Consider the following 27737-nt stretch of genomic DNA (forward strand, 5'->3'; position numbering starts at 1 on the left):
AATTAAAAATCAATGGGAGTTTTGATATTGAAGGGCCAAGTCCTTAGTCTTTAACAAACCCCCTGTCCTGGATAAGTGTGTTTCCCAGACAGGAGGCATCAGGGACTGGAGCATCCATCCCTTTGTTTCCTCACTTAACCAATAATGCTTTCTCATATTCGAGAAAGGAGGCAGTACCAGTTGGCAGAAAGAGTCTGTTGAGGGCACTTGCTGGCATTGATCCTGAGGAGGATCTGGATTATACTGGTAGGAGAGAATGTGGGCAATTGGAAGTCATGTCAGTGGGAGTGAAGACTCTAGGGTATCCTGGCCTATTCTTAATGCAGAGGCTTCCTTGCCACGGGTATATGAGCCCCAAGGGTAAGTTTTCTGTGGGTGGGGTAATCTAGCTGTATCCAGGGGGCAGAGATCTACTGTAATGTTTGTTATTGTTACACATATCTATTGTGGCAGCACCTAGAGGGAAAAGGGTGGGAGAGGAAACAGAGGGGAAGTGACCTGCCGGAGATCAGACAGCAGGTTATTGGCAGAATTGGGGGTAGAGCCTCGCTCTCCTCAGTCCCAGTTTGGTGCCTGAGCCACTAGCCGATGCTGCCTGTCAATGATACTGGTTACTTCATTATTTCAAGTCTGGCAAGGTGTCAGGAACTGTGATATTTTTTTTTCCATGGCAGGACGCCTCTCTTTGTTGCACTCCCCAGTGCAAAAAGGCAAGGCTGGCTGGAGAAAGCATGGGATTGTGTTTTCCTGGGTCTGATTCATGTTGGCTCAGGGTCACTGTTTCCGGTCAGGGCCTGCCATGGCGCTGTATTTGCTTTTGGAAATTTACAAGGAAATTTATAGCTGCAGAAGCTGATATACTCCGTGTTTTACGGTATTGTAAAAGAGTGCCTGGTTTGAGGATTGGAGCACATCTAGCATAGCACTGCATTGCTGCTGGGCTATACAGCAGGCAAGCAGACGTGCCGGGGTACCAGCTCTTGAAGCTGTGGATGGTGTAGTTAGACAACACAATTGTCCCTGTACTCATGGTCGATAAAGCACACTATTGGTAAAGTACACTATGTCGGGGAGGGGAGAACCTAGGCTTGCATGAGCAACTGGATTTCTCTTGCGCCAGGTGTGGACGGTCCGCTCAGGTCATAGTTTAAGCCTGGTGTCATGTTGGGGGAAACAACATGGTTTCAGTGGAAGCCCAAGACTGGATGAATATGGAGACTGCATTTCCCCATGATGACAACAAGAGATGGCTCTGTTGCAGTTGGGGCCTCTCTGAATGGCACACCAGCCTCTGGAAGGCAACTGATGCCTACAGGGCTCTGTGCCAGCATGGGAAACCACGGTACCGCAACCATACCGTATTAGCACCTTCTAGGTTAGGATTGTGTTGCATCAGCATGGACAAGCTTGTTAGCACTTCTTCCCACTTTTGGAAATCACCAGAAGGCGATTCCCACTGCCTTGTCCCACTTCCCAGTTGGCTGAGGGCTGTTTCCCAGGAAATGTTTCTGGTGAGCCATGTAGTGACTGAGAGGAAGATGAAAGCTGGAGGGGGGCCATGCTAGAGAGTCCAAATTTGCTGTTCTTATTTTAATAGCAGGACATGCTTTCTGAAGTGTAGAAAGAGAGGTTTGGGCTTTAATGCGCTGGAAGACAAAGGGATTTTTTTTCCTGATGTATCACAGTGACAAGAAGTATGAGTTAGCTTTTTTTTCTCCATGTATCTTCTTCAGTAAGATCTCCGGAAGATCCCCTGTGATTTATAATAATGTCATGCCTCTGCCTCCTGACAGATTTTGAGGCCTTGCAGGTTTCCTTTTGGAGGAGAAATCAGTGAGACAGAGACAGCACGTTTTCATAATGTGACTTGTTTATTTACATATACACACACACTAGTCTGGGAACCCAGGTGGTCACAAACGGCATAAAGGCAATCCCTTCTTTCAGAAATCTCAGACCAAACACCTATGTCCTGTTCTCCAGAAGTAACCCTGCACTGAGAATTAACTCTAGAAAGAGAGAGATCAAGGCAGAGACCAATCCTCCTTGCTGTTTGCAACAGCTCCCTCCAGGTAATTTGCCTCAAAAAGCTAGTACAAATATAGCATATCTTCAAAGACACTGCACCCACACTAAGAACCCCCCACCCCACGTTACACAGTTTTACATTGCCATCTGCTGAGTGCCCCATAGCAACGATATCTCATGTTTATATACCGCCCGTCTCCTTGAAAAATGCCAAAGTTCTTTACAAACTTCTTTGAATTTTTTGCATTTCAACATTGCTTTTGCTGATGTAAACAAGTAATGCACCTATAGATAGTACATTATAAAGAAAGAAAAATGCCACACAGTTTCCCCGTGAATAGAGGAAGAGAGAGAGAGAAAGAACCACATGTGATAGATGTTAGTCATATTGCTTAGTGCATGTCTGGGAAGCACTTGTATTATGGTGGTGATAATTATGTTAATTAAGTGCTCTTATTATGGCGATGACTGCCCATACAAGAAGTTCAGTAGAATGTAACTTCAGAAAAGTTTAAGAGAATTTAGCATTGGCCACAGGTGCTGTCTTTGCAAAAAGAAAAGGAGTACTTGTGGCACCTTAGAGACTAACCAATTTATTTGAGCATGAGCTTTCGTGAGCTGCTCACGAAAGCTCATGCTCAAATAAATTGGTTAGTCTCTAAGGTGCCACAAGTACTCCTTTTCTTTTTGCAAAGACAGACTAACACGGCTGTTACTCTGAAAGGTGCTGAATTGACTCCTGAATTCTTTTCCAGATTCTGTCATTAACTTGCTCTGTTTCTAACTACAAGACCATTAGAAATAAGGCATGCATTTTTAATGATGGTGATGATTCACAATTGGAACAAATTAGTGGTGAGTCTCCATTTTTTGGTGTCTTCAGATCCAGACCGGATGCTTTTCTGGAAGATATGCTTTAGTCAGACACACATTCTTTGAAGCCAGCCAGAGATTATGGGTCTACTACAGGAGTGAGTGGGCAAAGTTTTGTGGCCTGCAATGTGCAGGAAGTCAGATGGATGATCATGATGGTCCCTTCTGACCTTAAAGTCTATGAGTCTGTGTTACATAAGTGTAATTCTGTGGCCTGTGTTATACTGGAGGTCAGATTAGGTGATCACAAATGCCTTCTGATTTAAAAAAAAAAAATCTGTGAATCTAGACCATAGTCCAGCCTTGAAATATATTTTGGGGAGACCTTCATAGGCTGGGTCGGTTAACTCCAGGATAGTGCTCCTCCTTCTCTGTTCTGTCATTGCCTCGGTTTTCTTAAGTGGGATAATAATACCATCTAAATAAGGATGGTAATACGTAACTGCATCCCAGGGAACGTGTGAGATTTCATTACTATTTTTAAAGTGACTTGAGGATCTTGGCTAAAAGTTACTCTCGAGGTATTATTATTTATTATCAGCTTTCATCATATATATGATTAACAAGGGCAAAATCCAGCAGGTTTTGGGGGGTTATTAGATATGCTTGCGCTTTAACTCAGGTTATGTAGTATAAAGCCTTACTTTTATGGACTTAAATGGTGTAGCAAACTTGGCACGAGGCTTTGGAGTAATTTTATTCTGTTTTAATTTTGGAAGCAAAACACCTGGTGTAGTAATTCAGTGATTTGTGGTGGTTTTCCCCTTTTTTGAAAGCTTTTTTTTAAAATATATACTTAAGAAATTCGAACAATTTAGGGCCAAATGCAGTGCTGGTGCAGTGCCTACGGACATTGCTGTGGTCCCACGGTTGTAATGGAGAACTGCATGTAGGCGCCCAGGATTTAAAAAGACTTTGCCAGGGTAGCGTGTCCAATAGAAGAAGAAAGGTGGGCTCAAACCTAATGGAAATGCTCATGAAATGGATTTCATTGCATTTCTCTGCATCCATGCCTTTCAAATGTCCCTCCTCTTGGGTCTTGTCTACATGGGAACATTGCACTGGTTTAACTTAAATCGTTTTTTAAACTACTATAATTAAACTCGTGTGAATGCCCTGGTTGATGGTCTTGTTTTGGTTTGAGTGGCTGAGCCTGATTTGTCTGAAACCTATTCCCAGTTGATGGAAGTGAAACTGAAAAATGTCACTTTTTTATCGGAATAAGCGTATTCACACAGGGGTGTGACCAATTGAACTAAATTATTATTTTTTGTATTGCGGGAGCAGCTGGGAGTCTGAGTCTGGGACCCAGCTCCCATTGTTCTAGGCACTGCACGGACACAGAACAAAAAGACCGCCCCTGCCCCAAAGATCTTACAGTCTAATCTGTTTAAGTTCATACCTTAAATTAAGCTGATGCAACTTTCTTGTCTAGATAAATCCCAAGACCCAGGGTCACTAATGTTTCATGCAGATTAAGTGTCTTCCCACTTTTATTATTGAAAATTTGCTTCAGTTATAAAGAATCCTGAAACTGAAGTTATAGGTAGTCATTTATGCTAAAGGAAGGAATCCCAGACTATTTAAGGATTCCTAAACAAAGATTTTATTGTATTGCATGCATCTAATCTATCCGTCGTCCTCCCCCATCACTGTGATGTGTAGGGAGCTCTGTTTTGGATTTAAATTGCCCCCCGAGAGTGCTGAAAGCTGAAACAAGGGTGCAGTTGTTGCATGAGAACCAGGAAGGGAAACTTAGCAGAAACAGAAAGTGAAACTGACCAGGCTGGCTTCACCATTGTACCTGGGGCTAGCTCCATAGATTTTACTGCCAGTACTTGTGCCATCGGTGGTGAAAAGTGAGCCAATCAAGTGTTTAATGTGGGTGAGTTTTCGCTTGGGGAGGGAATTGCTGATTCATCCTTTGTACTTCTGAGAGCAGGGTGCCTCGCTGGTGCCTGCTGGAATCAGAGCAGCCAGTCACCTGACTGATTTGTCAGATTCCCTAGCAGCCTGGTGGGAACTCTCAGAAAGGCCTCAAAGCTGCAACAAGACTGAGGTAAACAGTGTGTTGCAATATTAGCAGATGATGATGCAAAACCACAGGCAAGCCAAAGGGCGGGGTGGGAGGGAGGGAAAAGGAACTGATATGCTCCCCTCCTGTGGCTGGAAGGACATGTTTACAGCCAGAGAACAGAGAGAGGACTTTTCGGAAAAGTGGGAGGGAATGAGAAGAGATTCCTCTAGTTTCCTGAGTCACTGAGAACAGCACTAGCTTTAGAGCATTTCCTCCTAGCATGAAGGCTGCTTTCCGCCGTCCTTTGAGGGAAGAGATTGGGTGTATGATGGGTGAGGTTTGGTGTCAGCATGGAGTGCCTTGGGGGGGGGGGGGCGGCGCGGGGTGCAGTGAGAGGAGACCCACACCCTATCCATGGGGTGAGGCTCTCAGAAGATGCCCAATGAATCGGGACCGCAGAGTTGTGTAACCTAGTGCGGAGGGAGGTGTCCCATGCTATTGCCCTGCAGAGCTCTAGCTCAGGCCAGAGGGACGTGGGAAGAATGGTGCGAGCCACCCTGGGTCAGTCAAATTGCCAGATATTTCTCCAAGCCACTAAATGTATTTAATAGCCACTAATGTGGGAAATACAGCCCTGTCACCTCATCTCTTTCCTCGTCTGAAACAGGTTCAGGGCACGGGCCTGATCCATCTCCTCCGTGCAAAGGCCCTTCTCCATTGTCTTTCAGGACTCCAACCTGTGGCCTTCTGTTCCTCTGGATTGTCCCTTTCATTGGCTCCGTCCCTTCATCCCCCAACCCTCTCCTCGCCATACGCTCCTTGAGGAAGCTAAGCGACACAATGTGCTGACGATCAGACACAGGTGCTTGGGCCAGAATCGCTCAGCTCGCTAGTGATTTGAGTTGGCACCTGATGGTCGGAGCCTTGTGGTAGTTCCCAACCCCACCGTTGAGAACCTGGCCGAGAGGGTGCCCCGTTAGGGCTAGATCCCAATCTTGGTTGTGCCAGCATCACTCCATAGTTTTCCATGGGATTACTCTGAGGTCAGACTCAAACGTAACCTTCAATAAACTCTGAAATGTGGGGCTCGCACCGAGTTCAGGGGAGGGGGAAGCAGCAAAGCTGGTGTTGCTGATTTCTCCATTGTCAGTTACATTTTTACAGCTCAGAAATGAACACGCCTGAGAAGTGGGCTCGGGGCTGGGACAAAGGTAGATCCGGGTGTGAAAGCAGGGACAGTTGTGAGGGCTATTTGGGAAGTCAAATCACACTCTGTCCCTTTGACTTGTTTATTATTGGGTCTGAGCAACAGCTGCAGCTGCTGTGTCCAGAGAGGCCGAGAACTCATGGGGCGACGCAGGCACGGTACAATTACGTGCAATCCACCGGTGGCCCAGTGGGGGCTGACTGATGCACGTTTATAAATACTACCTGCTTCCCAGCACTGCGGTGCATCTTCCAAAACAGCCAAGGTGAGGGGAGACGAGGGGGATGGATGGAGGTTTCATGTAGCCCCACCTCCCTTAGGAAGGGGTTCAGGGTCCCTTCAATGACTGGATGCTTTGTCCCTTTCGTTTGAGATCACCAGGAGCTTACAGGTATATCTACACTTTGAGCTGGAGCTGTAATTCCCAGCGCAAGGAGTCATAATGTGAGCTCAGAACTAGTGTATTGATCTGATTCTGATCCCCATTACCCCTAGTTTACATTGCTGTATCTCCTTTAACCTGTCTGAGTCGGAGCAGCATCAGATTTTGCTTGAGTACTGGTCTTCTGTGCTAACTACTGGACCATGATCCTTCTTCTTTTTCTTTTTTTTTAAGTTCCGCTGCCCCCACCCCCCAGCTCTCATGATCTATATGGGGATCATCCCTACAGGGGTAGCCATTAGAAAGTGCGGCCCTTGCTGAAATTAATCTGAAGAGCTGCCATTTCCCCCATGTATGTGGGGAGAGTCTTTCCCAAGGGTTTGGCCAAGGTCATTCTGATTTTCCCTTTGCCCCTTTGCTCAAGGGTAAAAAGGATGGGGGTGGGTGGGAGTGTTTTTAAACACTCAGTCCCTGGGTGTTGCTGGGTTCCCTTTGCCTCGTTTCCTGGGTCACTGAGCTCGAGTTGATTTATCTTAAATGAAGGATTGATCTCTTGCTGTCTCCAGAGTGTGTGGTCTTGTGACTTGGTTAGGACAGAGTTTTAGTGAGCTTTGCTCACTTGTCCCCTTCCCTCCCCCTCCCTTGCTGCCTGGCTTGTGATGTTTAATTCTGGTGGGGGATTGCCTCCCCTCCTTGTGAGCGCACCGCGGGCCAGTTGCACTAGGGAGCAGTTCTCTCTTTGCTCTGAAGCATTGTCTGTCGGTGGCCGGATCCCCAGTCAGCGCAGAATGCTGGGTTGATCTCCTACGGTGATCCCTGTCTGTCTTTTCCATACCCCCTTCCTGCTCCCAGCAACTTTTGTCTGATTTGCCTTGAGTGTGTACCCAAAATCCTTTGCAGCAATTGCAAGGTTTCTAAGTCAAGGGGTGAGGGGACTGAGTGCAAAGGCACCCAGTGTTTGAGGAGGACCAGATGCCACGGACAGGCCTGGGACCAAGCTGATCATACTCCTTCCCCCTCCCACATACCTGTACCTTAGAGGCCACGACCTCCAGCTGGGCTGGGGGCCATGCTTTGAAGTGTGGTTGATCATTGATCTCTCTACCCGGGGTTTGCTTTCCCTCACCTAGGATGAGGGTGAGGGCACTGGCAGGTTTAGAGAGCTGCTTTTATTAACCCTGTCACTGCTGCCACGGACGGCAGCCAGGGGCATGGCGGTTTGTCCAAGGGGATGGATGTACCTGGCACCGTGGGTCAGAACCAGATCCTACTGTGTGCTTGGCAGCACCAGTCCAGTTCAGATGGTTACAGATGCTCCGGTAACCCTGACACAAGCGGAAGGGCACCCGGGATAAATGGGGGGCTTGCGTGTCCCCCTCAGCCCAGGTCCTGCTGTTGCACAGGTTTTGCTGCCCGCCTGCCTGGAGGGGTAATGTTTTCACTGTGCTAAATGTCTGGGCTGCTTCTGACTGTGGTATTTAAAGTAAGGAAGGGAAAACATTTGGCCTCTGACCCAAGTGCCTGTTAACAACACAGCGGTCCACGTTGCTGAGATGCCAGAGCTAAAAACAGGCCCTGTGACTCAGTCTCTCATTGGCCTCCTGCCCTTATTTGCTAAGGTTTCCCCTCCTGGGGGGCTTCGGGGGGGGGGGTCTGCCATGCCTATTAAAGGACCTCTTCTCCCTTTCAAGGCTGCATGTCCCCGGTGACATGAAGGGGGCCCAGCCCAGGATGCCGTCCATGCGGCTGTGGGTGGTTGTCTTCCGTCCATCTGCCTAATCGATCTGTCCGCCCCTGCCTGCTTCAGCTGTGAGGTAGCGAGGGCAGAATTTCACAGTTTTCCACCGGGCTTACGCAGCCAGGTGCCAAGGATGTTTGGAAAAGACGACGTCAATTAGCTCTCCCCCTTGGTCTCCGTCCCCCTGCGTCTCACCCCCTTCACAAAGCCAAGTGGATGGTTGGCAGGTTTCGTGCCTGTTCCATCTACGGGCGAGCAGCAGGGCCTTGTTTCCACATAGGTGTGTCGCCCATACCGTGCCCACATCGCGTAGTCTTGGGGCCTGCACTAGATGGGATTGGATTGAACCGTCCGGTAGTGCCCACCATAAAATGTCACGAGTGTGACAATAATATGTTGGTGGTGAACCAGGAATGCACAGTGAGTGTGCAAGTGGTGCAGAGCTCGGACAACAGTAATATACTACCAGTGCACAACTGGTTTGCCAGTACACGGCTAGTACCTCTGCGGTGCACAGCTAGTGAGCCAGTAGTGAACTGGTGGTACATAAATAGCATGCTAAGGCTACCCTGCCAATTCACAACCTGTATTCCAGAAATATGCCGCCGCTGCTCCTCCAGTGCACCAGCAGTCGTCTCTTTCACTATTAGTATGCCCAAACTACGCTGCTGGCTCCCCAGCATGCCACTAGCTCGCGAGAGGGACCCCAGCGATGTGCGAGTGCAAACCCCTGGCCTTTCTGGGGTTGTGGAGGGCTTTCCCGTGACTGAGAAGCACCATAAAGATGGCAGGCGCTATGGAGAAGATACTAAGGATCAGTCCTAGAGTTTAAGGCCAGAAGGGACCGTTAGATCATCTAATCTCACCTCCTGTGTCTCACAGGCAGCCCTCCCTTCAGTGTTCAATGTGTGAAGAGACATAGCCTCGCGGGAAGCTGCCTGAACCACAGAGATGGCTTTCTGATGATACAGCCTCCCAAGGCCTGCCAAGGGCTGTAAATAACCCGAGCGTCAGCAGCTAGCCATCATCTCAGTGTGGGCTCATGGGATATGTCTCCTCAGGTTTGCCCTATGCGCCCCTACATAAAACAAGACTTCCAGTCCTTCGGGGACACTAGCCTCTTCTTCATAGTGCCCCTTTCGTGCCTGCCTGGGGTGGGACATAGCTCTGGTGCTATCTACTTTGACCCTTCTGTTTCGGAGGCCTTGGGCGAGGAGGCTTTCGGCAGATTTTGGTCTCTTCTCTCTGCTCATTTTGTGTCTGATCCTGGGAATTGCAGGGCATGGCTGTTGGGAATCAGTCAGGATCAGGCTTTTGGAGAGGTGGCAGGATTAGCTGGACCAGCCCCTTCATTGCCAGGTGCACTGAGAGATGTGTGTTGCTGCAAACCAACTGGCTTGGGGATGAGCTACAAAGCTTGACACTGGTTCTAATCCCACCTGGGTCAGTAGGGACCGGAGTTGTTCCTGTCTGGCCATTCAACGTGACTGAGGTGGGAGTCAGTCTGTTGGGTAGCAGACAGGTGCCCAGGTCACATAGGTCACCATCATGTGGCTGGGGGCAGGGAGGGGGAAGTGTCGCCCCTTGCGTCAGTCTAACAGGAGGGGCAAGGACTGCAAGGGCTGTGGACACTGAACTCCTCACTCTTGCCCCACAGGGTCCCACCAGGGGAAGGCTGGGGCCAGTGCGGGAAGCTTGCCTTGAGGCTGCTGGTGCTGTCCTTGCTCTGTGTGCACAGTGGGGGACTCCATTCTCCAGAACCGTCAATCTGGCGCCTTTCACCAGCACTAAACCAACTTCAAATCAATAAGGTGTATCTGATTTCCCTGACCCTGCAGGCGACTTTGGGGCTGCTGCCATCACCCAGCTAAACCCTAGGAGGCCCCCCAGCCGAGGGGGGCATAGGATGCCTGGGAGATCTGTGCCCCATACGCACGGGGAGAGAGCTAGCCCCTGGCATGTGGTTGTACGTGCCCAGTTCTGATCTGTTTGAACGGGGCCTAGGAGGAGTGCTGGTGAGAAGGGTGCTCAGCTCCGCACCCCCCTCCAGCAGTGTGTAGACAAGGTCTGTACGCATTAACTGGTAAATAAACAGAGGCCTTCCGTGTCCCTCCTAGCTATTTAAATCCACAGACAAGTGAAAAGATAAAGATAGGCCCTTCAGTTCAGCTGGCCTGGGAATACTGGCAGCCGGAACCCTGCCGTAGGGGCCTCTCTGGCCCCAAACACAAAGGGGGGAGGTGGTAAATAGACTCTCCACAAGGGAGGGTGTGTACTGGAGCCCCGGGCAGTGGAGCCAGCTGTGTGAGCCTTCACACAGAGTCCTTGTCGCTGTCCCCCTCTGAATCGGACTCTCGCTCCGGGGGTTCCCGCCAGTGCCAGCTCGGAGTGAGAGGCTCCTCGAGTCAATGCCGCATCTGTCTGAGCTACCGTTGTGTGTCTGGAGTGTTCCAAAGGCACCGATGGCCACAGGGAGCGGGAGGCTCCTGCTACTGAAGCCTGGGTGGTGGCAGATATTAGTGAGAGTGTAGCGGGGGGTTGGGGGAAAAGGGGAAGGAACAGCTGGCTGTGTGCGTGCAAGAGCCATCATCCCTCTTCCTGAGTATGGGAGCCAGCTGTGAATGTCCTGCACCATTACCTGGTCACTGTCAGCTGTGGATGTGCCAAGGGGCAGGGGAAATGCTGCAAATCACAAATGGTGGGTGGGTAGGAGAACACCAGGCCCAGGGAGACCAAAACATCAGAGACAACCTATAGGCTTGTGTGTTCAGAATGGACAGGGGCTTGGATTGTTAGGAGCAGAGATGAGGCCAAGCCAACGCCCTCCCACGTCACGGCACCCTGAACTTGGGGGCCAGTTTGGACCCGAATCCGGACATTGTACCTGTCAGGTTGGGAGCTGACAGCCGTGCCACTGTAAATTCTAGGATCTGATTCTCCGTGATCCCAGCACCTTGTGCACTCAGTCACTCCAGTGCAAAAGGGAGCGTAAAACACTACTGAGTGGGAGTGGCAAGGATTTACACCTGCTCTGTCCTGGTAGAAATGACTCCCCAAGGTGTAGGGAGAATCAGGCCCCTGGTGTGGTCACTGACACCTGTGCAAGGTGAGCGTAAAACTCTAGCATATCTGAGCAACAGTCAATGTCCTCTTTGCGCAAGTGGCGTTGAGTCTGAAAGCTGCAAAGCAGGGCTTGGCTCGGGGTGTTGGCTTGGCTCTATGTTAGCTCCTAACCACCTCGCCGGGGACCCAGCTCATGTCCTGATCCTCAGCTGGTGTAAATAAGCACTGCTCCCTTGAAAGTAGTGGAACTATGCTGACTTACACTTGCTCAGGATCTGACCAAATATGCCCAGCCACTGAACTAGAATGCGATTAATTTGCAAGGGCAGACGCAAATAGCAGAGCTCACTCATCTCTGAAATGTACCTTGTTTCCCTTTGAATTCCCCAGCAGGTCTGCCAGGAGCATCGCTATGACTGTGTGCATATTAGCTGTCTTTCCCTACTGCTTCCCCATCATTGCTCCCACTGGTGGTAGGACAATCAAGGGTAGACAGGACTCTGGTTGGCAGCTCAGGGTCTGGCCATCGGGATGTCTAGCCCTGCTCAGAGCAGGTCTAGGTGACGCAAGCGTTAAAATGCTGTCACCGTGTCTACTATAGGGCCCCGCTGGTGATAGCAAGGGGGAGTTGTAGGGGGAAATCAGGGGAGTTTTACCCGAGAAGGTAGCGTAAGCAAGGTCTGTGTGAGAGAGGAGTTGGTCCCATGGCTTTTTACCGGTTGTTGCCATGTGAGCTGAAACCAGCAGCCTCCGTTTCATTAACCCTGTCACTGACCTACTCTACCCAGAGTAACAACACGTGATTGCATCATATCAGAGGCTTCTCTGCTGCCAGAAGTGCCATCTTTGGGGTGAGCTGTGAAATCAAGGCCCTGACCCTCGTGGTCGATAAGGATCACATGGCATTTTTCGCAAGAATAAAGGTGTTAGTCTCAGAGTCCTGGGCAAATTCCAACTTGGGAGACTGGATCCTTCCTATTAAAATTCCACCCTCTCCCCTGCAGTTTCGGTTAGAGCCACGATTCTTCCTGTTGCTGCTCGGAATTGCTATGCAGCTGTTAAACAAGTCTCTCCTTCCCCAGAGGCAGCTGCATTTCAGCTGTGGGAACTCCAAATTCATAAAGCGCTTTGTGTGCCGTTTGGACAAAGGGCAAGTCTAGTGCCAAAAGTACAGGTGTACGGGCCGGTATCCCACAGACTCCCCCTGGCCTTGGGTAAGTCACATCACGTGTCTTTGCCTCAGTTTCCCTGTCAGTAAAATGTAGCTGATAATTCCTGCCACGCATGGGTGTTGCATGCCTGGGTTAATAAATGTCTGTGCAGTGCTTTGATATCAGTGGGTAGAAGTTGCAAAGGAAGCGCGGAATATTATTCACTGAAGGCTCTTTAGCCTCTAGGGGAGGTGTGTGGGCCTAGTGGTTAGAGCAGAGGACTGGGCATCAGGCCTTGGGTCTATTCTTGGCTCTGCCACTGACTTCTTGTGTGGCCTTGGGCAATTTCTATAGCTTTGCTTCATGTCTTGGTTTGCATATCTGTAAAAGGAGGAAAAGGACCCGTCTTGTGGGCTGGGTTGTGAAGCTTAATTAATTGATTTTATGACTGCAAAGCACTGAGAGATCCTTGGATAATACAGTGTAATAGTTCCTGGCCGTTACAAGTGCCGTGATAAGACTATGCCCGGGTTGAACAGAGCTGCTGAAACCTTACGTGTTGGCAGAGAGGAACTATAGACATGCGCCCTCAAACTCCTGTTCCCATGCAAGGGTCATCTGAGTGTGACTGCAGAAGCTCTGCCCCTTCCTACACATCACAGGTGGCTGCTCACCTCCCCTCCAGCTAGCGGGCAGCAGTTAGGAGGTGCTGGAAATGTGCGTATCTTCTTGGAGAGGTCACGGACCGTGCGGTAGGGGGACTGGAGATGTGGTGACGCCTCGTGGCCGTTGGGGCTATTTATTTATTTATTTTAGCTTGGCTTAGTAATTTCTTCGTCACGTTAAGGGAATGAGACAAGCAGTCCCGGGGGCTTTTTGCAACTTCCTCTCCCCCGCTGCTGCCGGGCGCTACATTAAAAGCGGGGCCCTGGGGAAATGAGGAAATGCAGGAGCGGTGTAAGAGTCAGACAGATTTACCCGGACAGTGAGGGGGGGATGCTGCTGTGTGTCCCCGTCCTAGTGAGGATCTGATCTCATCTCTCTACTATTCCTGGCTACGGGGAGCCACGCTCGGCATTCAGGTAATGAGAATTGTGAGCAGCGTGCGTGTTGCACGTTCCTCCGTCCCCACGCCCAGTGGGTACCAGATAGAGCAAAGCAAGTGGCTGTCCTTGCAGGACAGGAGGGGGGGCGTGGGTGAAGAGGGCAGCTGTGGGGCTATGTTATGACAGAGCTTGTTGGTTCTCCCATGCTGGAAGCAGGGCTGGAAGCGGGTGTGGTGTTCTGGGCTGTATTTAAAGTGCCAGGGGGCTCCGTTCCTGGGATGCCTTGTAGGAGAGTAGCCAGCTCTGGATGGGGAGGGAAAAGGCTCTGCAACTTGGTGATGCCCCCAGAGAGCACTGTGATTGTGGGACTGGGGTTCAGAGGGCAGGGGGAGCTGTCCGGAGGAAGCTGGATGTCCGAGCTTTCGGCTATATATTGTCATTACAACTTCATAGTGGGGAAAACCAGAACAAACCAAAGCCACTGGTCACGGAGGGGTGAGGACAGGAAAGGCCTGGCACCTGTCGGAGCAAATCTCAACACAGAGTAAGCATCTCTGCTCTGCGCCCTGTCTCAGTTGCGGGTTCTTAGCTGCTCTGCGTTCTGAACCAGACAGGCAGGCATTCGATTCAGAAGGGAACAGGGGCAATTTTGTCACACCCACGTCTGCGTGCCTCCCTCGTTGCTGCTCCCCGTCCATCCCCGTGGTGCCCCCCAGCACCACTGCAGTGCCCCCCAGCACCACTGCAGTGCCCCCTGGGCACCCGCTGGGTGGTGCGGGGGTGCAGCTGGGAGCCCTGCCTACACCTGCTGTGCAGTGCGGCCTTCGCCGTGTGACGAGCGCAGCGTGAGCGCCTCCCTGGGATAGAACGCGCCATGCCACCTGCGGCGCTGGGTCTGGGCTGGCTGGAGAGCGTCAGCTGGGAGGCGGTGCAGGGCCCGTTTGTTACAGCTCTGCAGCATGGCGGTGAGCTCGGTTTGGAATAACCAGCTGAGAGATGCAGCGGTGCAGTAACGTCTGTGCCCGCTGTGGGTGGAGCCCCCTCCTTGACTCCTCCTGGCTCCGGGATCCCAGGCGCCCATCGCTGGTGGCACAAACCTAGAGCAGGGACGCTCGGATTGCCCTCTCCCACCCCGTCAGCCTGTGACGTGACCCCCCCCCCCAACTTTTAAACCTTGAGCTGGGGCCTGTGTCACTGGGCCCCGGAGTCTCCATGGGCCATCCCTATGTTTTAAACTCGAGGATGGTGGTGATCGCCTGTGCTTTGCTTTTTTTAGGGCCCTGCAAACAGGGTGTGGCTCTGAGCCAGTAGCAGCAGCTGCTTGGTTGGGCTGAGTTTGGGTGCCCCTGTTTTTCAGGCATGTCTGTATGTCTCTTGGGTCTGCTTCCTGGGCCTCTGCCAAAATCGTGTGAAGCTTTTGGTGCCGAGCTGAGCCAGGCCACCTCTTGGTGGGCACTGCCCTTTCCTTCCCTTAGTGGCATTCAGAAAAGAGAAACAAGGAAGGAAGATTGCTTTTTTTTTTTTTTTGGTAGTATAAAGAAACAGTTATTTTCATTTCTTTCTTTTTCTGTTTCCTTTCCTAAACACTTGTGTTTATCAGTGAAGCAGCATAAACTGAGTGTCAAAGGTCCGATCTCCCCCCCACCCACTGGGCCTTCCCCACTCCCCGTTGGCTCCCGGTAACAACCTTTCCACTGCTTGGGGAGTCAATATTCTAATTGATCTTTCCATTCCTGAAACGCCATGATCAGTCACAGCTGGGTAGCTCAGGGGATTAGCAATGGGCCATTGAGCCTCCTCCTTCTTGGCCTCCAGTTCATATCTGTTTAATGGGCCTGTGTGGAATGAGTTTTGTGGCTTGTAGTTCAGCTGAAAGGTGTCGAAGGCACCAGTTAGTCCCTTGGGTTGGGGGTCTGAGCAGAGAGGCTTCCCTCTGCTCCCTAGAGATCCTTTGAGAGCAGGTTTGTGGGGCAGTATGTAGGAAGCTTGCCCTGCTGTACATGGCGCTGTGGATCAGTCTGTGGGGCGGGTACTCTGGCTCCCTGTGCTCTGTAATGCTGGAACAGGTTTGTATAGTGTGGGGGCTGAGAACCATTGAACCAAACTGTAAACCTTGCATATGATGGAAACCACTTCAAGCCAGGGGGTGCAACAGCACCCCTAGTTCCCGCGCCTGTGCTCTAGGACTGTGGGACACTCCAGGCAAATCGGTTACTCCATAGGGGATCCTGTCCGCCTCTGCGTAGCATCCAGTGCCCGATGCCAAGGGATGTAGGTCAGAGAGACTCCTTATAAAGCTGATGTATCAGTGATACCAGATCACACAGCCTCACCTCCTTGTAACGGTGCAGCCGCTATGCCCTGGGCACTCAGACTGTGCACTGAAAGAATGATGCTGAGCGTCTGCCTTGGCAGCTGGACATATATTATCCATGGCAGGGACAGGCAGCCGTGCCCAGGATATTGCATCCAGGGGCCCTGTCACCAAGTGACTGCTTGGCCCATCTGCCTTACAGCTTTTTTCGGTGGTCCTTCTATGCATATATTATTTACAGTGCATTAAATGTGTCTTGTATGGTGAGGCCCAGTTTCTCCTCTGCTGTGCAGGACGGTGTTCCTGCCTGTGTACATCTCTGTCAGTCACTCACCAGAAGCGTAGATTGGGTTTAGAGAGGCATCATCCCCTCCTTCTCTCCCATCTGTCTGGAACACCGTGCACACAGAGTGAAATTCAGAGCAGAGGGGCCAGCACGAAGAACTGCTGAAGTCTCATATAAGCCTTGAAATTCACCCCCATGCAGGGAAACCCTGCATGAGGCCTACAGGGGTGCCTGTCATACCTCCTTTTCAGCCTCCTTTGAGTACCACGATAAGGCTGGCAGTTGGTTCCCCTTGGCTAGGGTGGCGGCCTGTAACCTGAGCCATCCTGTGTGCTTTGCATGTGCTATATCTGGAACCTGGCTCATTACGAGCTTTATTTTTAGCCCTGATTTTTATTTTGTTTGCTTCCACTGACTGTGGCTTAGACTTTCTTCAGAGTCATTCAGTGGCAAGGAGGGTCCCAATGCATGGGAGATCTGGATGGTAGGAGACTGGGGGCGTGGGTAGATCAAAACGGCAGCACCTTGCTTTGTGAAGGAGAAGCTGAGCCATAAGTAGCGCTGAGTGTTAGGCTGCCATTCCTTCTGTATAAATAACTGCGGGGCATATTTTATAATGGCATGGGGCGTACTGAGCCAACTGAGCGATAATTAGCTTCTGGGCAAGCGCAGCGGTGCCTGGTAACAGGCAGCTCCACGAACCCGGTCAGTCGCTGAGCTATGGCTGTGTGCAACTTTGGAAAATACAACTTGTTGCCAAGCAACTGCCCTGATGCCCTGGGAGTTGCTGTCCGTTGGTAGATACGTGAACAGTCAGTAAAAACGACTCCAGGGGTCTGATTCTCTGGTGCTTTCACAACAAGTGTCATTTGCACCTGTGCGTAAGGAGTGCAAAGTCCTCCCAAAGCACAGCCTTCCACTCTCACCACTGGTAACGTTTTTGTACCTACTTTATATTCACTTTGCACAGGTGCAAGTGACAGCTCAGGTGGGGAATCAGACCCTGTGGGCTTTCGTCCCATGGTGATGTGCACTGGATAAAACCGATCATAGACGGGTTCCAGTTCTGTCCTTGGTTACACCAGTTCTGTTCTTGGCGGAATTACTCCAGATGGACACTGGTGCAAATGAGAGAACAATAAGATTACGACCCCAGTGAAAATGAAAAAGATCCATCAACAAAATGTGCGTCAGTAAATAACAGTGAGATACTTTTAAGGAAGCTTAATTCTTCATTCTGGCACCAGCCGTTGTATTTCAGTCCATTAATTTAATTTACTGTGGATATCCGAAATAAGCTGTGAGCTCCCATGCTACAAACTTCCTCTCCCCACAAATCATAGTGGGCGTGATTGTCTCATTTACTCTGGTATAAAATGGATGAGATTGGAATTAAGTCTAGTAGTTTATGTCTACACAGCAACTTTCCCCCAAAGGATCCCAGAGCACTTCACAAACTTAAGGCATGGTCCTGCAAACCTGTAAGACTAGGGGCTGGTCTACACTACAAAGTTAGGTTGGCTTAGCTACATTGCTCAGGGCTGCGAAAAATTTCACGCCCTGTGCGATATAATTAAGCCGCCATAGAACCCAGTGTGGACGTTGCTAGGAGAGGTGGATTTACTACATCCGTGGACGAATCCCTTCCATCGCTGTAGTAAGTATCTATGTTGCAGCTGTGCTGCTGTCGTGTTTCTAGCGTCCGTATACCCTAGGTTTTCCAAAGAGCTGAAGGCCAGATTTACAAGTGCTCAGCACCCAGGATTGGGGCCAGGTTTTCCAAAGGGCTTAGCACCTAAATATGCTGTGTCTTTTGGAAAATATGGTCATTTATTATGCTACCTAAATGGGAGCACAGCTCTTTAGAAAAACTGACCCTTAGTGTAGCTGATCTCCAACTGTGATCCATGCTATATAAATCCAAGCTGTTGCTTTTTGTGTGTTTTCTTTTCTCTTTACTCTGGAAATAGGTCCTAAAGTGCTAAATTTGGATCTGAATCCAAATTCAGAACCATACAGATATTATATAAACCTTCCCTTGTGTGCGCTGTTTAAGAGTTGCAGCCTTCCACCCCAGAGACAGCTGCATTCGAGTGGTAAGTGAGGATACCCCTTGTAGAATTTAAAGATCAACTTGTTCAGCTCACTGGGATCCTTTTGGATTAATGGATTTTAAATGCAATGGGCCTGAGTCTGATTGTCCTTTAAATTATCCCTGTGTAAATCTGGAGTAACCACATTAGTATCGGGGTAAGTGAGGAGAATCGGAGAAATAAGTCAGATTCTCTCCTGCCATAACTCTGTTGGCCCAATGTGGTGTTCCTAGAGTCACACCTGCCAGAGGGTAAATGCCATCATGGTATCAACGTGGAAATTCCCCAACAGGTGATAACAGCAACCTCCCTGCACCTTGGCTCAGGCAAGGAATATACCCCAGATTCTGCAGGGAACTAATCTTCCTCTCTTGGTCCGTGGCTGGCACCCAGTGGGTGATCAGCACTCTGTTAGCGTGAGGTATGAATCAGCCAGTCCCCACCCCGATGTGGCCGATACAGGCCCTGCATGCCGGGGAGGAGCAGCTCTCTGCTCTGTCGAATTCCTGGCTTGACCCCCAGCTGTGGCTCTGCAAGGCTCCCGTTTGTAGCTCAAGGCTGCACACACAGTGCCTTTGTTAGCCTGAGCTCTAGCCAGTGGGGTTGGGACGCAGAGCACGTCAACTGCAGAGCATCGCTTCTGAGTGGGCCATTCCATCCCCCAGGCAGGGAGCAAATTCATGGATGCCATTGGAGACTGCGTAGGGGAGTGAGCAGCCCTTTAGCTCAGGGACATCTAGCACCCTGATGCAAGGGGTTAAGATACCAGCCCTCAGCAGCGTAGTTAGGGACCAGGCCCTGGGTGTCGAGTTCCTAGTGCACATTTGGCCCACTCCTGCTGGTCAGGACTCTTTTCCTCCTCCGTCTCCCTTACCGCTCTGCGCCTGCTTCCCGTCATCCTCCACTGCCCATGCTGCTCTGGACCCTCTGCCTCCCTGCTGTTCCCTAATCCATCTGAGTTTAGGATCCACCCTCTGGTCACCGTTCGCAGGCTGTACAGTGTCTGTAGGGGTGAGTGAACAAGACTCCAGCTTTCGAGATCCCAACAGGACTCCAGTGCAGGTATTCCAGCCCCACAGCTGACCAGACCTCTCAGTCTCCCCGTCTCTACTGCTTGCCCTCTGCATGACTCCATGCTTCCCTGAGGCATAGGCTACCTACCGGACCCCTGTGAGGCTGAGCCCTGTGAAACAGCTCGAATGCAGTCTGGCTGGGACAGCTGTGAGGTAATCTGCAGAATCTGATGCAAATCCCCCACCCCTATTGAAAGCTGCTTGTGCTGTCTCATCACCAGGTGTAAATCGGCATTGCTCGATTGACTAGAATCTACATCCGCTGAGGATCTGGTCTTCTGTGAAACACAGACCGTACACCTGCATGATGGGCTCCTGGCCCCTGACTCTCTCCCTTCTCTCTATTTTCTTCTTCCATTCCTAGGTGCTGTTGTAATACCCACAATAAATAATAATTCATCGTGGTGCAAGAGATGCAGTGAAGCTAGGGGAAAGGGGAAGTTATCCTGTGTCTGGCGTGGGGTCAGACCAGACATAGCAACACATGCTATCTAGAAAAGTTCACAGACCGCATGGGTGTGGGTGTATGTCCGGTAATAGAATTGCCCTGCCAGTATGGGACAGATCAGTGACTGTAAGGACCAACCCACAGGTAGTGACCCTAACAGGACAGGAATAGGGTGTTAACCCCTTAGTGCCTGCCGTGTAACCAAGAATGTGTTTGGTGGTAAGTTAAAGGCACCAGGAAGAATGTTTCCTTGTAAGCAGCATTGTCAGCCTTCCCCTCCCTTTAAAGTGGTCTCCCATCCTGGGGCCAGAGGTACCTGATAATGGGGAGGGGAGTGGTACTGGTTGATCCAGCCCCAGGTACCTCTACCACTGTGTGGGTGAGTGTTCTTGGGGGCCCTCATATGACCTCCTTCCAGCCCTGGCTGCCTCTCCCTCGCCCCACTGTTGACATGAAATCCAATGTCTTCCTAAATAGAAGCCTGGAACCCAGGGAAGGGTCATCCAGGGGCACAGCACGAGCCGAGTGATTTATAGAAGGCACCTGGGCTGTTTGCTTTGGTCGCAGCTCCCCATTTGTGCCATTCGGGCTCCAGCAGTGCAGTGGCAGATGCTGCTGCAGGGAGAAAGCATCTCTCCCAGAAGCATGGTGGGTCCCTGCCTCTCCTCCTCCACTCTCTTCTCTGCCCCTGGAGCCCACAGCCTTTAGAGCTTCCCCAGCTCTCCCACTCTGGGGCAGCCACAGGACTCCTGGAGGCTGACCCCTCTGAGTTCCTTCCTCTCCGTTTCTCAGCCCCAGGTCAGCAGCACCAGCCCGGGGTCACTGAGACCCAGTGTAATCTGAGAACATGATCCTTGCCAGGGTGGTGGAGAAACTGCCCAGCTTGCTGGAGCCTCCTGCCCTGAGCTTCCAGCAGGGAGGGTGGCTTCTGGGGTGGGTGTCCAGAGCTCTGTTTCAGATGATCCTGTCCTGGATTCTGGGGCAAAGGGCAAAGAAATTCTGTTCTCTTCCTCCTTTTTCTCTTCCTTTCTTTCCTTCTCCACTCCCCATTTGTTCTCTTTTGTCCCCTCCCTTCCCTCTCTCCCTTCTCTCTATTTTCTTCTTCCATTCCTTTCTCTCCTCCGTTGCCTAGACACTCACTCTCTCCTTCCTGCCTGCATTCCCCCCTCCCCCCATTCCCCTCTTTTGTTTTGCGAGTCCTCTGCCCTTACCTCCCTGTGACTGACAGGAGGCACTGTTCCAAGTGGGGCCAGTGGGAACAGGTGCTCCGGTCGCAGGGCTGGAAGGAAACCCAATCCCATTGGCAGGGCTGCCTTGCTGGCTGACTGCTGATGCACCTTACAAGCCCCGAGGACGGGCCTGGGGGCTCCTGCCCGAGACAGAGCAGCCAAGTGGTGCCTTTCTGTTGGGGACTTGGCTTGGTTGGGAGGCGCATTTGCTTAGAGTCATGTCAGGCCCTGTCTAACCGGGATGGGCCCTCCCCCTGGCCCTTGTCCAGGTTTAATCTGGATTTAGACTAGGATGCGGTTACTCTAGTGCAGGTGAGACCTTGCACGAGGAAGGGCCCTTTTTCTCTCCGCCTTGCCAGGGGCCTGCACCTCTGCGAGTCACTTGTTTCCTGCTCCGGGGTAGGAGCCAGTCAATGAGATGGGCATGGGCTCTGCCCTCTGGTATCACATGGTAGCTGCAGGGAGAGGTGGAGCTAATAGAGATAGGGAAGGGGTTACAGAAGTGGGGAACTTGGCTGGAGTGGTGGAGTGAATGGGGCAAGGTGGCTGGGTGAGAGCTGGCACCTGAGAATGGTCTGAGCTGTAATCTACCTTGTCTCTCTATACTTCGATCTAGTTTGTCCATGGCTATTTGTCTCTAGATCTAATCTCTCTCTTATCTCTGTATCCTGCATCCGTCTGGGCCAGGCCCCCAGCTGGCATAAATGGCAAAGCCAATGGGACTATGCCAACTGACTCCATCAGAGGATCTGACCAATACCATTTGGATTACGATAGCACTCCAAGTCCCCAGTCAGGATCGGGACCCCATTGTGCTGGGTGCTCTATGCACGCAGTGTCCCTGCCAGGAGACTTTCTGTTCTAAGTTAGTGGGTTCCCTAATGGGGCCTGCTTTTCCATCTCCCTGGGATCCCGTTCCCATTTAGCCGCATGTTGCATTACCCTAGCACCTATTCATGATCCTCAGGGGCTGAGATCTCATGATCGAGGGCGGTACAAGATGCAAGGTGTAGCAGAGGTTACATAGACTGGTTTTGTGCCAGATTTACAGGTCTCTCTCTGAGGAATGTAGGGAGCCAGACGGTACTTGCTCTGGATGTTACTGGATGACCCTGAGGCTAATGCCTCTCATCTTGCAAAGAATCACAAGAATCTTTAATGGTCCACAGCTCGCGGGGACCTCACTTGTGCGTCTGGCCTGAAAGAAAGCACTGCTATGGGCCAGTGGTTTGGTTCACTCTCGGAGGGAAGAACGCCCCCTAGTGAATCACCAGCACCACATCCTGCAGCACCCTGGGAAAGACCCCCCCCCTTTCCCCCTGCTTAGTTCAGGATTGTTCATGAGAGCCCAGTCTGTGGTGGCCGTTCTCCAGGCTGAGCTTGCTGCCTTCAGTTTTCATGGCCCTTGTGACTCCAGTGGTTTTCATTCTCCTTCTGTCAGACCTGTTAGCCTCCCCCCACACTGCGGGTGAGTCAGAGCGAAAGCAGAAGCTGCTGAGCATTACCGAGGGTGAAGCCAAGCAGAACCGGCTGGGCTATTTTAAAACAGGCCTAATTTCCCCCTCCCCATTTCGCATCAGGGGCCTGCCCTCACTTTGGCTTCCCTTTTCCCCTCACCCTCACCTCTCCCTCTCTTCAGGTGATTGGCTGAGGAATTTCCTAAGGGGAAATAGCAGAATTCTCTGCTCACCGCCACCCCCTGTTTCTTGTAAAGCAAGTTCACAGTTAGGGGAAGGAGGGAGGCACTGTGTGGTGCAGATTTCTTGGTTGTCCTAGGCCGTCTCTGTGCTCACAGACAGCCCCACTGAGAGACCAGTGGCCAGCGATCACAGTCATAGAATCATAGAAGATTAGGGTTGGAGGAGACCTCAGTAGGTCATCTAGTCCAATCCCCTGCTCAAAGCAGGACCAACCCCAACTAAATCATCATTGTTTGACTCTTGCTTGTTGTCTCTTATCTTGTATGTAGAGTGCAAGCTCTGAAGTGTCCACAGTCAGCCTCATTTTATTAGCTCTTTGGGGCCGGGGCTGCCTGTTTGCTCTGCGGAAGTACAGCCCCCAGCACAATGCGGCTCTGACCTTAGTATAGGGCCTCTAGGCGCTGCTGGCGGAGAAATAATGAACAGTGATGGTGACCTCTTGGGTGTCAAGGCGGATATGCAGGAGTTTGCACCCACTGAGCTAATCAAGATCCATACCTGGTTAGCTCACTAGATGCAAACCCCAGCTTGCACTTGGGGGGTGGGAAGGGTGGATGGCCTGTGATATGCAGGAGGTCAGACTGGTGGATCTGGTGGTCTCTTCTGGGCTTAAACTCTGTTTATTTACTTGGCGTGTGCAATCCAGTCATGCCAAGCTACAGCATTCTTATCAACATCGTTCAAGGCACGACTTGCCTAAGCATAGGGGTCAGCCCTGGCCCAACTACACCGACTGCTAGGCATTGATGGCTGACTCCGGGCTATTCCAGCATGTAAATAAGGTTCTCAGTCAAGATACGCAATGGATGGTTTTCCTGTCCCCTAGCATATTTTACAGTGGTGTGAGGTAACCGCCGTGCGACCTGCTAATCTGTGCATTGATCGCCTGTGCCCGTGCATGTTTCTGTGTAGACTCCCCAGTGCTTCCAGTTGTCTTTGATCTGCCGATATTTCAGATGCTTTCATGGCAATCCCAAGCTGGATCCTGAAAGGCACGGAGTACCATCAGCCCCCCAAAGGGATGTAAAGGCACTCGGCACCTGACAGAGTTCATTTCCCCCGCCCCTTGTCCTCTCTCTCTTTCATCTCTTGGTTGCGTCAGCAAGGAGGGAGAAATGCAAACCTGACCAGAAACCTGGAGTCAGGAAGAGCGGCTCCCTTGGGCATCACGTGGCAGTGTGAGGAGGCAAACGTTGCTGGGGGCTCTGATACTATGGCGACGAAGGGGCCATGTGAGACCCTGGATGGAGAGGGGCCGCATTGTGCTCTGTTGCGATGCCATGAATCTGGAGTAACTCCACTGAAGGAGTTAGGTATGTATCTGATGAAGTGAGCTGTAGCTCACGAAAGCTCATGCTCAAATAAATTGGTTAGTCTCTAAGGTGCCACAAGTACTCCTTTTCTTTCCACTGAAGTCAGCGCAGCTGTTCCACATTTACATCAGCATCGCTGAAAGCAGGGTCTGGACTGGATGGATGGCCACGTTGCTGGGCATGGGGGATGGATGCCATCATTCTGTCTGCACTGCCTGGATCTGCTCCCGTGGGAGTGTGGACTTTGGGCTGCAGCGACATACAGCCTCTGCCTGGGGCAGGAAGGGAAGCAGGTTCTGGTTTACAGTGACTGTCAGGGACAAGCCTGTGTTGTAATTTGAGATGGGTGGTCATGGCTTGGCGCACATCACGTGACCCCCTCCTCCCCAGCAGATAGCCTGTTCTGACTCTGAAGGGCCCAGAGTGGGCTACCGGCATCCTGTAGGACCGGGCCTCTGTTTCGGCAGAGAGAGGCAGACTCATCCTGGAGCGGAAGCAGAGCTTACTCAATGCCCTAGGCTGAGAGCCGTTCTGTGCTTTCATTTCCTACTCCTCCCTCTCCCATCCTGCTCATCTCTAGGTTTGTCCCTACAGCTTCCCCCTCTTTGGGCACTTCCAGCCCCTGCTGGCCTTGGACATGAGCTGGGGTTGCAAATTCAGAGCCTCCAATGGCAGCTCTAACTCCTCCTATTCCCTGACACAAGGGGACCACCTGTGCATGTGAGAAGGGAGTTGGGCCTCTCTGGTCCAGGCAGTCCTTGGCCTGGTTGCTGCTAGCGAGTGCTGGTGGGTTCTGTGCTGCGGATACCGGTTTGCAAGGAAATGGACCGAGGCCTACTCTCATCACAAAGTTGAGCAAGCAGCTTCACAAGGGCTGGATTTGAAATCCCGCACCTGCACAGCTGTTCTCCACTCAGCCTCCCCAAGCCACCCTGTCCTCAGTGGAAGGGATTATTAACCACTTCACTGCCAAAGCGTGCCCCGGGTATATTCATGAAATGTGCTCCTCCAGTTCAGGGTTTCATTTTCACTTGGTCTCCTGGCTGTGTAGAGTTGCGGAGTGGCTTTTAAACAGCTGCTGTTTAATAGAGAAGCAATTTCAAGACCGTTTACAAAGTGCTTTTGGGTGCCTCCAATATGGGCACATACGATTTGTTGTCATTGCTGCTTTATAAGGCTTTTCCTCTCACTGGACACTTGATGTTTATGATTATTACTCGTCACTTGCATTAGCTGGGACGTGTCCACAGTCAGCCTCATTTTATTAGTTCCAGGCCACTCTATCATCTCTCCATCCCTGTGGCGTTTATTTCTGCACTTCCCTTGACTCTCCTTCTCCTCAAGGCTTAGCATCATCTTACACATTTCACCATGTCCTCTGCTGTGTCTTCTAGCTAGTTTGCAAAAGTCATCTAACCAAAATGACACTTAATACCCCTCCCAGTGGGACCCCATGGGCACCTCTCACCACTCCCCCTCCCAGTGAGATGAGCCACCACGTATAATTAATTACCTTCCTCTTGCCGTTCAATAGCCAGCTTTTGATCCATGTAATCGTATTTCTGTCCAAGCCAGCTTGATTTAATTTCCCCCTTAGGATATCGTGTGGCACTGTGCATCAGATGCCTCACTGAAATCCAGATATATTGTATCCACCACATCTCTTCTGTCTAACGTTATGTATTTTGTTTAAATAGGAAAAACCCTTCAGATTTGTCTGGCTACATTTATTCCTAAGTAAACCCGGGTTGTTTGGCTTCTATGTTTCCCCTTTAAATATTTCCTCATTCATTTTGGTAGAGGATGTGAGTTAACTTACAAAGAGGGTCTTTACCCTCATTGTTCTTTGTTCCCTCTTTAAAAATTGGTATCAAGCTGGCACAGGTTGTGCCCTGGAATGAATGGAAAAAAGACCAAATAAGCTACTAGCTGGTGCGATTTTTTTTCCCTATGGACCTTGGCCTCGATTTTTTCAAACTGAGTTGTGCTTTTGGATGCCTAGTTAGAGACACCGTAAAGGGGCAGAGGGGGTTCAGCGCTGTCTGATAATCAGGCCCCTTTAAGAGGTCTCAAGTTGGGCCCCCCCAAAGCTCTAGTGCTGGTTCTCAACCAGAGGTAGGCAGAGGTCTTCCAGGGGGTACACCAATTCATCTAGATATTTGCCTGGTTTTACAACAGGCTACATAAAAAGCACTAGCGAAGTCAGTACACGCTAAAATTTCCTACAGACAATGACTTGTTTATACTGCTCTGTATACTATACACTGCAATGTAAGTACAATATTTATATTCCAGTCGATTTGTTTTATAACTACATGGTAAAAATAAGAATAAGTAATTTTTCAGCACTAGCGTGCTGTGACCCTTTTTGTATTTTTATGTCTGATTTTGTAAGCACGTAATTTTTAAGTGGGGTGAAACTTGGGGGTAGGCAAGACCAAGCAGACTTCTGAAATGATTATAGTAGTATGGAAAGGTTGAGAGCCATTGCGCTTCTGAAACTCTTGGCCTGTGTCTTTTGCCTGATATGTAAGACTCAGGCCCTGCCCACCTGTAGGTCATGAGAGAGGGAGGATGGCCCAGTGGTTAGGGTACTGAACCGGGACTTGGGAGACCCGGGTTCTGTTTTCTCCTCTGCCACAGGAAACTCCTGTGAGAGTTTGGGCAAGTCACCTAGCATCTCTGTGCTTCAGTTTACCCATCTGCACTGCCCTGCCTCACGGAGGGTTGTGAGGAGAAATGCTTTAAAAAAAAGATTCTGAGGTGCTCAGATACTGCCCCGCTGAGGGCCATATAAGAGCCAAGGATTGATGATGATGCATCTCTCTCTTCCCCCATAGATCTCGGGTTTCTTATAACAGTGGGTCAATATCATTGTTCCTATTTTACCAGTGGGAGACACTGAGGCACGAAGTGGGGCTGTGACTTGCCTGGCTGAGGTCACACCATAAGTCAGTGGCTGTGCCAGGCCCAGGCCCTAGAGCTTGATTCTCAGTTACTCCATTTTCATGCTGGAGGGAAGTGGGGTTTAAGCCACTTCTGCGCTGCCTGGATTCTGGAACCGTGCACGGACCTGCCCAGTCCCATACAGATCACGGGAAGCAAAGAATAATTATAGCACAGTACACTCGGCCCATGCCTCTGACCCCCATGCCAGGGGCTGGGAGCAGCGTCCACCCTATGGAGCCCCTTTCACTAACTCACACTTGGGCGTGCAGTGTCTTTTCTCAGGGGCCCTTTCCACACACTTGAAGCCCCTTTATGCTGGCAGAGTAGCACAGAAGGGCCTTGACGTCGCTGAGAATGTCCCACTGTCTCTTGATTTGTAGTCCAGTGCCCTATCGCCCCTGGGGCATGTATGGCTCTTTTTGCAAGTGTTGTGATGTTAGCGCAGGTCTCCTGGACAAATTCCCTTTGAGCTAGTTGCATCCTGCCTCCACGAATACTCTTTGCAGTTTTCACTGGACCCATTTTCTCCCAAATGCAGTGCTGTTATTGGGCATACTTAAACAGCACCCTGTATTTTGCCTCAGAGGTGACTGCATTTTAGTGGTGTGAGAATTGATTGCTAATACAGCAGCAACTCTGTAGTGAGAGGGATGAGGCAGTTTCCATCCTGAGCCCAGTTTTGAGGTGATCCCACCCACTAGAATATTAAAATGCTTTGGGACTTTCTGAATGAAAAAACACTCAGTAAATGTAAGTCATTGTCTGGGCCTCTAGACTGGATTATTATCCAGAGCTGTTGACTGGTTTGTGTCTGTGTGTGTGTATGT

General features: G+C 50.8%; 1 protein-coding gene across 5 annotated transcripts in view; it reads left to right on the forward strand.

Annotated features, from left to right (window-relative positions):
• The window catches only part of TFEB (transcription factor EB), a 72486-nt gene that overhangs the window by 7367 nt on the left and 37382 nt on the right, over window positions 1-27737 (forward strand). The window contains exon 1 of one of the 5 annotated variants that reach the window (XM_077839316.1): window positions 4768-4786. The exons of 3 other annotated variants lie outside the window; for them this stretch is intronic. The gene's annotated coding sequence lies outside the window, so the exon portion shown is untranslated. Of the gene's footprint in view, window positions 1-4767; window positions 4787-4944; window positions 4961-27737 lie in introns of those variants that run through there. One more of the 5 variants, XM_077839317.1, reaches the window with a different exon arrangement.

The sequence above is a fragment of the Eretmochelys imbricata genome, chromosome 21, assembly GCF_965152235.1.
Source record: "Eretmochelys imbricata isolate rEreImb1 chromosome 21, rEreImb1.hap1, whole genome shotgun sequence".
NCBI lineage: Eukaryota > Metazoa > Chordata > Testudines > Cheloniidae > Eretmochelys > Eretmochelys imbricata.